Source organism: Canis lupus, chromosome 4 (assembly GCF_048164855.1).
Source record: "Canis lupus baileyi chromosome 4, mCanLup2.hap1, whole genome shotgun sequence".
Taxonomy (NCBI): Eukaryota; Metazoa; Chordata; class Mammalia; order Carnivora; family Canidae; genus Canis; species Canis lupus.
The window spans coordinates 11524159-11538688 of record NC_132841.1 but is presented as its reverse complement, the minus strand read 5'-3'; the positions used below and the strand labels follow the sequence as shown (position 1 = coordinate 11538688).

Here is a 14530-nt window from a genome sequence, read left to right as displayed (position 1 = left end):
AAGGAATAACAAAGGAGAGATAAAGGGTTCAATAAACAAAACCAGAAACATGCTTGATAGAATAAACAGCAGGCTAGAGAAAGCAGAGGAAGAAATCAATGACCTAGAAGAAGACAGAGTAATGGAAAGTAATCAATCTGAACAAAAGAGAGGAAAGAGGGAAAAAGAATGACACAATGAAAAATATACATAAGAAACTCAGTGACTCCATCAAACCTAATAACATTCTTATTATAGGAGTCCTAGAGAAAACGAGAGCAAAAAGAGGGCAGAAAATTTATTTGAAAAAATAATAGCAGAAAGCTTCCCAAGTCTGGGGAAGGAAACAGATACCCAGATCCAGGAGGCAGGGAGAACACTCAACCAAATTAACAAAAGCAGATCCACACCAAGCAGACCATAAAACCAAACTCAACAAATTCAAAATGACTAAAGTCATATCATGCATCTTTTCTGACCACAAGGCTATGAAAATAGAAGTCAACCATAAGAAAAATATGGAAAGACCACAAATATATGGATGGTAAATAACATGCTACTAACTAATGAATGAGTCAATCAGAAAATAAAAGAAAAAATTTTAAAGTACATGGAGACAAATGAAAATGAAACAATGGTTCAAAACTTCTGGGATGCAGCAAAACTGGTTCTAAAATGGAAGTTTATAGCAATACAGGTCTACTTCAAGAAGCAAGAAAAATCTCAAACAATCCAACCTTACACCTAAACAATCTAGAAAAGAAGAACAAACAAAACCTAAAACCAGCAGAAGAAAAGAAATAAGACTAGAGCAGGTGGGGCACCTGGATGGCTCAGTCGGTTAAGCATCTGCCTTGGGTTCAGGTCATGATCTCGGGGTCCTGGAATTGAGCCTCACATCAGGCTCCTGCTTCTCTGTCTCCCTCTGCCTCTCTCCCTTGTTCATGTTCTTTCTCTCTCTCAAATAAAATCTTAAAAATTAAAAAGGAAGACTAGAGCAGAAATACACAGTATACAAACTTAAAAAACAATAGAAAAGATCAATGAAACTAGGAGCTGATTCTTTGGTAAAAATATCCTTTCCCCCTAAGGTCAGGAACAAGACAGGGATGTCCAACTCTCACTTGATTCAATCTCACTTCTATTCAACATAGTTACTGGGAGTACTAGCCACAGCAACCAGACAACAAAAAGAAACAAAAGGCATCTAAATCAGTAAGGAAGAAGTAAAACTTTCACTATTTGTAAATGACATGAGACTATATATGAAAACCTGAAAGATTCCACCAAAAAAAAACCCCTGCTAGAACTGATAAATGAATTCAGTAAAATCACAGGATACAAAATCAATGTACAGAAATCTGCTACTTTTGTGTACACTAATAATGAAACAGCAGAAAAAGATATTAAAACAATCTCATTTATAATTGCACAAAAGATTTTAAGATACCTAAGATATCTTAATTTTAAGATAAACCTAACCAAAGAGGTGAAAGACCTATACTCTGAAAACTATAGAACACTTATGAGAGAAACTGAAAATGACATAAAGAAAGGAAAGACGTTCTATGCTCATGCACTGGAAGAACAAACATTGTTAAAATGTCTATACTACCCAAAGCAATCCACACATTTAATGCAATCCTTTTCAAAATACCAACAGCATTTTTCATTAAACTAAAACAACCCTAAAATTTGTATGGAACTGCAAAAGATCCCAAACAAAGCAATCTTGAAAAAGAAAAGGAAAGTTGGAGGCATAGCAATTCTGGACTTCAAGATGTATTAAAAAGTTGTAGTAATCAAAAGAGTATGGTACTGGCACAAAAGTAAATACACAGATCAACGGAACAGAACAGAAAACCCAGAAATAAACCCACAACTATATGGTCAATTAATCTCTGAAAAAGCAGAAAAGAATAACCAATGGGAAAAAGACAACCTCTTCAACAAATGGTGCTGGGAAAACCAGACAGCAATATGCAAAAGAATGAAATTGGAGCATTTTTTTATACCACACACAAAAATAAATTCAAAATGGATGAAAGATCTAAATATAAACCATAAAAACCTGGAAGAAAGCATAGGCAGTAATTTCTTTGACATCAGCTGTAGCAACTTTTTTCTAGATAGATCCCCTGAGGCAAGGGGGAAAATAGCAAAAATGAACTACTGGGACTACATCAAAATACAAAGCTTCTTCTGCATAATGAAAGAAATAATCAACAAAACTAAAAGGCAAACTATGGAACAAAAGAACTTATTTGCAAACAACATACCTGATAAAGGGTTAGTATTCAAAATATATAAAAAAAACTTATACAACTCAACACAAAAAAACAAATAATCCAATTTTAAAATGATCAGAACACATGAACAGACATTTCTCCAAGGAAGGCATCCAGATGCTAATAGACACGTGAAAAGATGTTCATCATCACCTATTATCAGGGAAATGCAAACCAAAACTATAATGAGATACCACCTCACACTTGTCAGAATGGTTAAGTTAAAATCAACAACACAAGAAACAGGTGTTAGTGAGGATGTGGAGAAAAAGGAACCTTCTTGCACTCTTAGTGGGAATGCAAACTGATGCAGCCACTCCAGAAAACAATATGGAAGTTCCTCAAAACGTTAAAAATAGAACTACCCTACAATCCAGCAATTGCATTATGGGATATTTACCCAAAGAATATAAACACACTAATTCAAAGGGATACATGCCCCCCAATGCTTATAGCATTATTTATGCTATAAGCAAAATTATGGAAGGAGCCCAGGTGTCCAACAATTGATGAATGGGGTAAAGAAGATGTGGAATATATACACAAGGAAATATTATTCGGTCATTAAAAAGAATGAATTCATTAAAAAGAATGAAATCTTGGCCATTTGCAACAATATGCATGGAACTAGAGTGTATTATGCTAAGTGAAACAAATCAGTCAGAGAAAGACAAATACTATATGATTTCATTCATATGTGGAATTTAAGAAACAAACAAGCAAAGGAGGAAAAAAGAGACAAACCAAGAAAAAGATTCTTAATTACAGAAAACAAACTGATGGTAACTAAAGGGGAGCTGGGTGGGGGAACAGGTTAAATAGGTGATGGGGATTAAAGAGTGCATTTGTGATGAGCACTGGGTATTGTATGAAATTACTGAATCACTATATTGTAGTACAACTGAAACTAATATAATACTGTATGTTAACTAACCGGAATTAAAAACTTACCAAAAAAATCCCCATGTTCAAAAATGAAATAAATTATTTTTTAAGGAGACTATAAGACATGATATATAGAATTATCTCACTTCTGTATATAAAAATGTACAAAGGATAAGTAAAGACAAAGGATAAAGTAAACAAAATATTAACAATCATTATTCGAGTAGTGGAATTACTGGATAATTCATCACTTTCTCCTTTGTATTTTTCAGAATGTGTTTAAATAGCCTGAACTTTTTTTAACTATGAAAAGGAATCAGGTAACATATTTGAAATCCTTCCTGTTTGAGAGTGAACCAAGGTTGGACTGGTTTGTCACAGCATTTTCAGCACACAAGGTATAAAGCAATCTGGCAAAAGTCTGAAGGTCAAATGTGGATATAAGCTACCCAAGGGACAGAATGACTACAGCAATATCAGAGATGAATACTGGACAATGAAATCATACCAAACACAGAATATCATAGGCCTTAATTAATCTAGCACCCTCTAGACTGAAATACTGATTCTGTATAACTCTCATGAAGGAGTTTTAACTTAGGCCTACAGTAGGAAACTTCAGAGCTGAAAACACAAAATCCAATATTTGGAAAACCTCTGTGATTCACATCAAACTATTGCAGCTAGCCCCAAGACAGAAAGACATTCTCTAAAATGCATGAACCAAAAAGAGAAAATTTTATGTATATATTTCTAATTATAGACTGCTTAAAAGAAGGCCACTTCACTGGAAGGTCACATCAAATGAAACATAAAATAAAACAGGTAACACCTTATTAATTTACCACATTCTAAACTGGCTCAATAGCTAAGAGTATGAGAGCAAAGAGATGGATCATCTATAACAATTTGGGCCAAGAGCATGAGCCATTAACTGAACTACAGCAATTCCAAGACATCCTGTGAGACTTTTTTTTAAAAATTACATTTCCCACCAAATTTTCAACCAAACTAACAGGCATGACAAAAATTATGCTGGCAGTAGGGGAGCAGTCCTAATTTTTCTAACAATGGAGACTACTCTGCCTGTTTAAGGTTTATATCTATAAATCCAACAATTAAGTCCTCCGCAGAATTACACTACTCAAACTGCAGATTGCAGGGGATTTTTTTTTTACATGTTGAATCTTCTCAGGGCAATAAAGCTCTGCCATTATTCCAGTGCTGGGGGCAACCTAAGACTGTGGTGGCCCTGCCACACTAGGGCATAGCAGCAGTTCCAAGCAAAGGCCAATGTTCTCTAGTCTACAGGCTTTTAGTTTCAGAAGGCATCTGCTGCTATCAACTGTAGGAAAACAAATATTCACAAAAATCTGAGAACATCTAAATTACATTGTTCATTGCTTCAAACAACTTTTAATTTGAACTCTTCAAGCAACTCTGGCTACGAGTTTACTCAAACTTCAAATTCATTGACCTGACAGTGAAGACTTCCTTGTGGACTGATGACCCTAAACATATATCAGTGTACTCTCAGTCCAACTGATTAACAGAAACTTTGCTTATGTCAAATGTTTAGCTTTTAGGGCCTATTTCTTCTTACATAAGCAATTCCTAAAGCACCATTTAGTCTGGCCTGGGTCATAAACACTATTTGACAACTTTGAGTATTTACATTAGTGGGTTTTTTTTAACACAACACTCCTCTAGCTTTATCAAAAGCTAAAGTATGTTCATGGCCCTTATACAGTTTAATTGAAATATGAATACCTAGTACACCATAGTGAGCTTCTATTGGTCTTTCCAGAGAACTACACTGTCCAAAACAATAGCCACCAACAATTTATGGCTATTGAGCACTTCAAGCGTGGCTAGTCTGAATCCAGATGTATTGTAAAAGTAAAAACCACACTGGATTTCAAAGACTTAGTGCAGAAAAAAGTAAAAATCTTAGTAATGTTTGGATTATATGTTGAAACAATACCATTTTTACATACAGGGTTAAAGAAAAGTACTATTAATATTGATCTCGACTGTTTTCTTTTTCATAAAGTTATAAAATTCTAAGTTACATTTGTGGTTCACATTATATTTCCATTATACAATGCTACTCTAATAACTTACTTAACTGTTACCCAAAGGAGACTGAAAAATATTCAAGTAGAGAGCATAGCGAAAGACTACAAAGCAAAGCAAGGAGCATTTCCAAATAGTGGGCATTAGCAGTTTGAAATCCAGACTGTACCTGTCTTCACCTCCTGGCAACATTTTGAGGAAGGAAGGAAGGAAGGAAGGAAGGAAGGAAGGAAGGAAGGAAGGAAGGAAGGAAGGAAGGAAGGAAGGAAGGAAGGAAGGAAAATAGGGAGGGAGGGAGGGAGGGAGGGAGGGAGGGAGGTGGTTAGTGTGTTAGGGGGGTGGTGAGAGGGTTAAAGAATTAGAGTAGTTTGAATAAAATATATAACATTAATAACCATTTCCTTAATATCTAGCTTTGGTCCAACCCAAAACCATGAAACTCTTTAAGAGTTTATGTAGATGGTTATTTAATGGAATGAAGTTTATATTTCTTTTGTGTTTGTAATAACATGGCAATGGGGCAAGCCAACTCATTTTAAATCAGAACCAAATGTGTTCCAGGCAGGCTTACAATTCAGATTATGTGCAAAAATCTATGAAAGGGTAGTCTGTTCCACTATTCTCTTCACCAAATGTGTAAGGGGGGATGAGGGCACACAGATATGCTTGCTTTCATCAAGGCTACTCAAATTCTTCTTAAGGCTAAAAGACCCATTTATTGATTCATTTAAACAAAACTTATTTAGCACCTGAGGCATATAAAGAGGCGATAAAAATTGTAGAGTCAGAGAAACTGGGGTTCAACTCTAGGTTTGCCAATTTACTAACAGTGTAATCCTGAGTATGTGATTTAGCCTCCCTATAGCTCTGTTTTCACCTCAAAAATATGTAAATAAGCACTCTATAAGAATTTAATAAATGGAAGCCATCAAATCTTGACCTCAAAGAACTTACAGTCTTAACTGTAAGTTCTAAGGCAGTAATAAAAATGACAAGACTCTAAAAGGTTAAACATCATATAAGAGTCACAGATGAAAGGAACTCAGATAAAAAACATGGTAGGGAGTGTCTGAGCTGATCCCTTACCATGGGAAAGGACCAAGAATGGGAGACAGGGAAAGTGAATTCTGGGCAGAAAGAATGCTGTGAATGTCCACATCGGTTTGTCCACCAGATTTCCCTTTATATGCCTCAAAGCACTTACATAGTATCTGTTCCTACAAGGGGCCACAGGTCAGGACAGAGCAGAGAGAAAGGGGAGCTCTCCAGTGACCGGGGTACAAATACCTGAAGTTGGCTCACACTGATTCTTTACCAGGAGAAGCACCACTCCTCAGAGGAATATTTGGAAATATGTCAGGTGATGATGTTGTCACAGGATGGGGGTTGGGGACAATGGCACAGACATTTACAATGTAGAGCTGGGGCAGTCACAGAGTCTAACTCAATGAAGAACTGCCCCATCCATCATGCCAATATCACTAGTTAAGCATTACTGGTACACTATTTCTTTTAGGAATATCCTTTCTTCATGCAATGATATTCCAAATAATACATATCTATGCCACTTCTTTCTACACTGTCAGTGCTACCAAATGGACACTTGGCATGATCTTTCCAGACTCTTTCAGGTTGTCAATAAATTTAACTAGATCATAAAATTTATTTTTTTTCACTGGACACTTCCAGTAGCTCAAATAAGACAGGTCTGCATAAATAAACATACCAACTGGATAAGAGTTCTCTAATATTCTAGGGAACTGTACCCATACCACTTTGAAGATACACTGGGGGGAAAAGAATGCCCATGAAACAAATCATATTCGTGAGCTCACCCACATATCCCACCAAATCTTAATCTTTGAGGGAGCCCAGGAATCTGCATTCTTGTAACCATATGAGATAATTCTTAGACAAAGTTAAGTCTCAAGCACTATGAGATCACTGGAATCACTGATGACACTGCTGCTTTTTATTTCCAAAAATCTCAGTCAAGTTGGCTTTCTAGACCCCTAGTCAGTTGCCCAAAGACACCCATTGCACATTTCACTTTCACCCCAGAACCACAGAGAAATACAATTACTTTGAAGCAAGTAAAATGTTTAAATATGACAACATAACTAATGTAACATTGTGTGTCAGCTGTACATACATACATACATACATAAATATGACAACATAAATCACTGTAGACTTTAAAATCATGCCTGTGCTCTGGATATGTTGCATAACTCATTACAACCTATAAAAGCTGTTTTTCAGACCTAACTAAAGGATGACAGAAGCAGTAACTGACTCACTTTTTATTATTAAAACTGTTTCCATCCCTTTATAAGCTTGCTCTACTCAGGGCCTGCTGAGCCAAGACTGCCTCATACTGCATCTCATTAGAAGAGGTGTGAAGTGCTAAGACAATCAGCAGATGCCCAGTGGTCCTGAAAGACTTAATTCTCCATACAAGAGGACTAAGTCTGTGATATACAGGTTTAAGGAATGAGTTCTAATATGCAAAAGAAAGGCAGCAAAGGTACTCACTCACAGGGGATCTGACCTACAATCCCAATAGGTCCTGTTCCTTAGCTATCTGCACAATTCAACCTTCTGTACAATGTGGCTTTGCATAATTAAATTACTACAAATCAAGGCATTCTCATTCCAAAGGTCTAGGAAACATTTAAGGGAGCTCTTATTTCTTAAACTCAGCAGTCTGCTGCTGATAAATCACAAGTCTACTTTTATGAAATTAAAGCAAATCCCCTCCTCTCAAGACATTTAGTTTGAAAGGAAGATATATTCTCTGAGGGCTAAAACATCAATTCTCATCTCCAAAAAGAATCATTTGTTTTTGTTAAAGCTGATCAAAATCTAACATCTGATTATAATTTATTCCATTTAAAGTCCTTGGTTGTTAACATGAATTCGTTTTTCATCAGTAGGCAGAACCCACCTTTAAATGTGGTTTTCATCTCAAACAATGCTTGAAGAGTAATTTTAAGGTAATAGTCTTTGGCCCAGGATAAAAGTGTAACAGATACTATTACCTCAATTTCCTTTCATAAAATATGTGTGTATATTTATGATGCAAACACAGTGGTCATATTCTAAGCCATAGCTTTATTCTTATTCCCAGAATTTTAGCTTTGGTTAAAGAATTACATTCTATCTCAATTAAAATAAATAGGCTATAACAGCATAGTGGGCCTGTATGTATTCATTTTTTTAAACAATTCTATCTTCTCAGCTGCTTTTTTGCACTTCATTTACTTTGGAAGTTTAAACTCATTTTAAGTTCAAGAAACTGAAGTGTCTTAGACCTAAGTTATTCGCCACTCTCAAAATACTTAAGTCTTTCTAAAAAGGTAATGAGAGTTGGCGATGCTCTATCAAGGTTCTGAATGTGCAGGCTTGAGGCACCTATCCTGAAATATACAATGTGAAAATCCTCTAGAATACCCTTCTAATTTTGCCAAACAGGTTTAGGTTAATTTCAGAAAGGTTTGAAGAAAAACTCCTGCTCTTTAATGGGTCAGATACAATATGTGAATCCATCCTTTTTAAAATGATGTATTCTGGGGATCCCTGGATGGCTCACCAGTTTAGTGCCTGTCTTCGGCCCAGGGCATGGTCCTGGAGACCCAGGATCAAGTCCCGCATCGGGCTCCGTGCATGGAGCCTGCTTCTCTCTCTGTGTCCCTGCTTCTCTCTCTCTCTCTCTCTCTCTCTCTTTGTCTCTCATGAATAAATAAATAATCTTTAAAAAAAATAAAATGACGTATTCTTTCAGAGAATATAAAGATTTTTATCTCAGCTAAAGGTTTTATATAATTAACATAATTATACCATAATAACTCTGAAAATCAGTAATACCATAAGTACCAATAAGAATGTTGTGACTATACAGTGGTGGAGGTGTAAATTCATGCAAACATTTTAAAAAATAATTTGGTTTATATAAAGAGTAGCTATCATTTCCATGTACTTTCCAATAATTCTATTTCTAGGAGACTAGGTCCCAAGAATATAGCCCAAACTACTGGCACAAACATGTTCATTTTCATATTCATTCTCATAATATTTACAATAAGTAAAAACATGGAAAAAGCAGTATGAGAATCAAAAGAATTTAAATATAGGGACTTATTCAAACATTTCAAGGTTATTTTAAAAGTTAGGTTTGCTGATTTGTAAAAGCTTTGATGTGGTATGAAAATGATTATGATAAACTGTGCAGTTAAAAGAAAGAAGTAGGTCATAAAATTCTATGTGTGATATGATTGTAAGTATTATCCTTTCAATACAACTAAATAAAACTAGGGACATTCATCAAAAGGCCAAAATGTATATATGGTAGGAAGGAGTATTATTAGATTATATCTTATATTATCTTTATTTCCCATATTTTCTTGGGGCATGGCCATAATACTCTGAAAATGAGCCCCCAAAAGTGTAGACACATACATATGTAAAAGTAAAGAGCAAAAGAGCATTTAAGAATTTTTACGCTAAGCCAAATCATTTCTTAAAGTATCTATTTGGGAGAAAATACTCTATGAATCTATGTTTACTCATATATCTAATTAAACTCAGTAAGTTCTGATTTCCAAAGGATATTTTAAGATTAACAAAGTCCAAATGAATGTACAAAATAAAAATAACACTTCTTGCCTAAATTCTTCAATTATCTATCCAAGCTAGAATGCTTGCCTTCTTGTAGGTCCTGCCAAGCTTCTCCCACTATGCTATCTGACAGGCAGCCTCTATCCTCATTCCCTGGCCCTGAATCCACACAAACTTTCCCTGTGTACAATGCAGTCAGCTTAACTGTACCTACTCAATGGTTATAAACAGAACACTACAGCTGCGGGGGGAGGGGGAACTTCCAAATAAGCACCTTTTACAAGCACAATCACAAGCCAACAAAAATGATTTTGAAAAATGGGGTGCTATGTTACATGCTTGTTATAACAGCAAGGGCTGGGAGTCAACTACTCAAAGTAAGTGCTGCTACGTGAACCATGAAAAATCCCCCTCACATACATATGCAGAGGAGAATACAAAGGGAACAGCAAAAAGTTCACTGCCAGCAATTAGGAAAGAATAACTTGAACTTTACGGATGCACCTTAAAGCAATTCTTGAGCAATCTTTGCACAAATAACTTCAAAAATGTAATAAACCACAAAATACAGTGCAGTGCGGTATTCTCTCCCATTCCTCTAATATTAGATCTTGTGAAAGACAACCTAAATTGCACTGGTTAGAACAAGAGTGTTATTTCGTGACTGCAGGTTATGATGAAATATTCCTGTAAGAAAAAAAAAAGTATCCCTATTCCGTCACCCTCCTGTCCCAGAAATGGGTAGAAACCAATCTCATTTTTTTTAAGATTTTATTTCTTTATTCATGAGAGAGACACAGAGAGAGAGAGAGAGAGACAGGCAGAGACAGAAGGAGGGAGAAGCAGGCTCCATGCAGGGAGCCTGATGTGGGATTTGATCCCAGGACTCCAGGATCGTGCCTTGGGCCAAAGGCAGGCGCTAAACCGCTGAGCCACCCGATTCCCCTGGTCTCAATTTTTAAACAGAAATGCTGCTCCTCAAATAAGCAATCAACAAGGATCTGATACTGTGTCCAACCCTTTTCCAAATGGGAATGAGGGAAAGGGAAAGGAAAGGACAAGTAACTACAAAAAATTCAGGGGTACTTGGGTGGCTCAGTCGTTTAAGCATCCAACTCTTGATTTCAGCTCAGGTCTAGATTTCAGGGTGGTGAGTTCAAGCCCTGTGTCAGGCTCCACACTAAGCATGGAGCCTGCTTAAGATTCTCTCTCTCTCCCTCTGTCCTCCACCCAATCTCTTGCTCTTCTCTAAAAAAAAAAAGAAAAGAAAATTCAGAAGTTTTTTTTTTTAATTATTTGAAGGACTTACAGTTAAGAAGAAAATCAACATCATGGTGGACTATTCTCTAAAGGTATTAACTCAGAATCTGTCTCCAAATTCTCCACATCCCCTCCTCACACAACAGGAAAAAAGAAAAACTGACAAGGGCAAAGAATATTATCCCAATTTCAACTGAAACTAATATTCAGCCACACATGTAATATTGCATGCATTTACCATCACAACACCTAAGAAGGACTATATCCAGGCAAGAGCAATGAATATAATGAGATATTTATTAGAGGGTATTTTTCCTTTGGCAAAATTTTCTGTGAAAAATTTCATTCTAGGAAAGAGAAGTTGAAGACATTATAAAATTACACTTAAAATTATAAAGGGTATGAGGAGAGTACAAAGGACTGTAATATTCTGGGAAATATATTCTAGAAAAATAATATCACCCCACACTGAGAAACATTATTAACCTTTACTTTATATGTGGTACATAAACCTATGAAATTCAGAGGCAGAGGCACTCGAAACAGAAATGAGCTCAAGATTTCAGACCAATTCATTCACTCCACGATCCACAGAGGCAGTGTGTTAGGAAAAAGTGGCTATCTATGGGGTCCAAGAGCACCCACCTAAATTCCTGAGAACAGAGCAGTCTTTCTAAAACAACTTCTGAAGCCTAATATTCAGAGCACCTGGGAAAGAGTTTTCCTGCATGTCTTATAACTTTCCCACCAGTGAAGCCACACCCCACACTTTTCACTTTGCACCTGGTAAAATGAATCTGTTTTTCAGTGGCAACCAAGGGAAGATGCCCCAAGTCATGGCCACACTGGACTTGGTCCTTTGTAGCAATTCTTATCGTACAACCCAACAGCACGAAGCAATGTGAAAGAGCGTATGTGTGTGTGGCACCTTCAGAGTACAGGATAGGAAGCAAATGTGGAGCCAAAAAATGCAAAGCCATGTGTGAATCCCCTCACTGAGGAGTATCTGTTTAAATCTTCTAGGAAAGGAACAAATGCCCTAGTAGAAGGGCCAAGTAGTCAGAAAAGGCAAGCCCATTTTAAATGAGAGCGAGCATCTGTGGTCAAAGATCAGTTTCTCTAAAGCAAAAATACTTCCCACTCATTCCTAAACAAGGACATATGGTTATTCTGCCCTTCTGCAACATCTTCTTTTATTTTTGTGGATCATTTGCCAGGCAGCTGTCTTTTTTTTTTTTTTTTAATATATAAAGAACCTTTAAGATGACAACAAGGGATTGAGAACAATGGAAAATAATCCTAAAAGGTCAGATAAGTGGAATCACTTTTACTAGAGAAACCTGGAGTACTTTTGGTTAAGCTGTGGGGTTTTACAGTGAAAGACTTTTTTTTAATTCTATTATAATTCCCAAGCTTCTTGCTTTCAAAGAAGAGAGAAGCACACTCACTTCCCAAAGCATCCATCTTTACAAGAAATTCAAGTACTGTACTTCCTCAATGCATACTCCATTTCTTGGCATAACTGTAACTGAAAACACCAAAATTCTTTAAGCAGAAATTTTAAGAAATGCTCTAAAACAGGGAGAGATTTGTTTTTAATAGACTTCCTTATAATGAGTCATTTCATAGATAGAGACCTTTAGGATGATAGCCAGAACCAAAAGACATTTCTTAGCACAAGCAGGCCATTTACATCCCATCCAGTTAGAGATGTCACAGTCCTGCTTCCAGCCAAGGCCAGACTGATCATCACTAGGGCAAGAGATCAGCATTTCATGCTTAGTCAGTAGCTCTGCTGGTTTTGGAAATTCTGTGAATCCATAAAAGATGGATTTCTCCTTGGTTTAAAAAAAAAAAAAAAAAAAAGCCCGAATCCTCTAAGACATGTTTTCTGCTCTATACTCAATTCTCTGACCATAAAATTAACAGGAACAGAATAACATATCACCCATAATCCCATGGACTGATGGCTGCCTATTGTTAATTCCATATGAATAAAGACACCTTTAGGTTTTCTGGAAATAATTACAAATGGGTGGATGGGAACAAAAGCTGTATATGAAGTAGTAACTAGTATTTATTCTGTTAGCTGAACTGAGCAAAGTGACTTAACTTCTCTGTCCCTCATTTTCCTTTTTTTGTGAAATGAGGGTAAAAATAGTTCTTGCCCATGTTTTTTATTGGATTCCCCCAAAGGTTGACTCTGTAATAGGTTCCAGAGTAAAAATAATTTATTTGGAAGTTGATCCCAAGGGTTGCTGCTAGGGAAAGACAGCAAAGAGGAAAGTTTGTACAGATGTCTGAGTGGGATCCCTTTGTGTGATCCCTCAGAGACCATGGAGAGATCGTCAGAGCTGCCCCCTTGAGGGGCTCAGAGGCGGGTATTCATCCACCAATTCCAACACATCACTGTTTGTGGGTAGCATCCGCTGTGAGGGAAGGCCTTGGCTATAGATACTCTTGGACAGGAATCATGGGGGCTAGGGGTGTAACACATAAACTTGTAGCACTGAGAGTCCAGCCTCCCAGAAAACCCTCAGTCCCAAGCAAACCAGGAAAGTTGGTCATCCTATCCAGCGCTTATCAGAGTAATTATTTTGTACATTGAAATGAAGGGCTCAGTTTAAAACGAAACCTTCCCCACTCCCTACTCCTAGACCAACCAGGATTGGAAGGTGCCACCACTGGTGTTGCCTTCTCTTCCCAGAACCTGTAACTTAATGCTTTGTACTTCACTGAATTGTGATGGTTAGAAACTTCGTGTATAGTTTGTGGAAATCATCCAATTAAACATACTGCTTAAAATGGTGTTGCCGTGACGTCAGAGACAAGCTGGGCCACCTTAGGAATCCTCTCTGCTTCAGTTGCTTGCTTCTGGGTGTGGCATCCTTTGAAGCCCCAGATCAGATGGGGAAGGCATTGGACACACAGAGCAGTCACTCAATGTCCTGACCTCCTGCAGTGTTTGGCATGAGCTCTCCCTTCTGAATGACCATTCCGTGTGGCATGAGGCTCTGAGCCACCCAAACCTGTTAACTTTCCAAAGAGCTAGCCATCTTCCATCCAGTATCATTGTGTCCTAGCCTGTCTGCATTCGTTACTGGTCATATTCTGTACCTGCAATAAATTTTTATACCCTAACAAAAAAAGGAGGGTGGTGGCAAGGGGTGCAGTCAGGGCCAGCTTCTGCTCTGCCACTTGATGTTGTGAGGATCAGATGAGCCCTTGCAGAGCACTTAGCCTGGTATATAGCACTCAGTCAATAATGGATGTTAGCTCTTCTGGTATATTCCAAGCAACTTAAGAATCACGGGATCTGCTCTTAACCCACAGGAAACACACAGGGCCTTATTCCACACTATGCCAGACAGGTATCATGCCCTCTGGAGCCTGGGTCCACTGGAGGATTCAGCTACCCAGCCCCG

General features: G+C 37.3%; 1 protein-coding gene across 6 annotated transcripts in view; it reads right to left on the bottom strand.

Moving 5' to 3' along the window:
* The window catches only part of BICC1 (BicC family RNA binding protein 1), a 271309-nt gene that overhangs the window by 187438 nt on the left and 69341 nt on the right, over positions 1 to 14530 (bottom strand). The window lies entirely within an intron of this gene.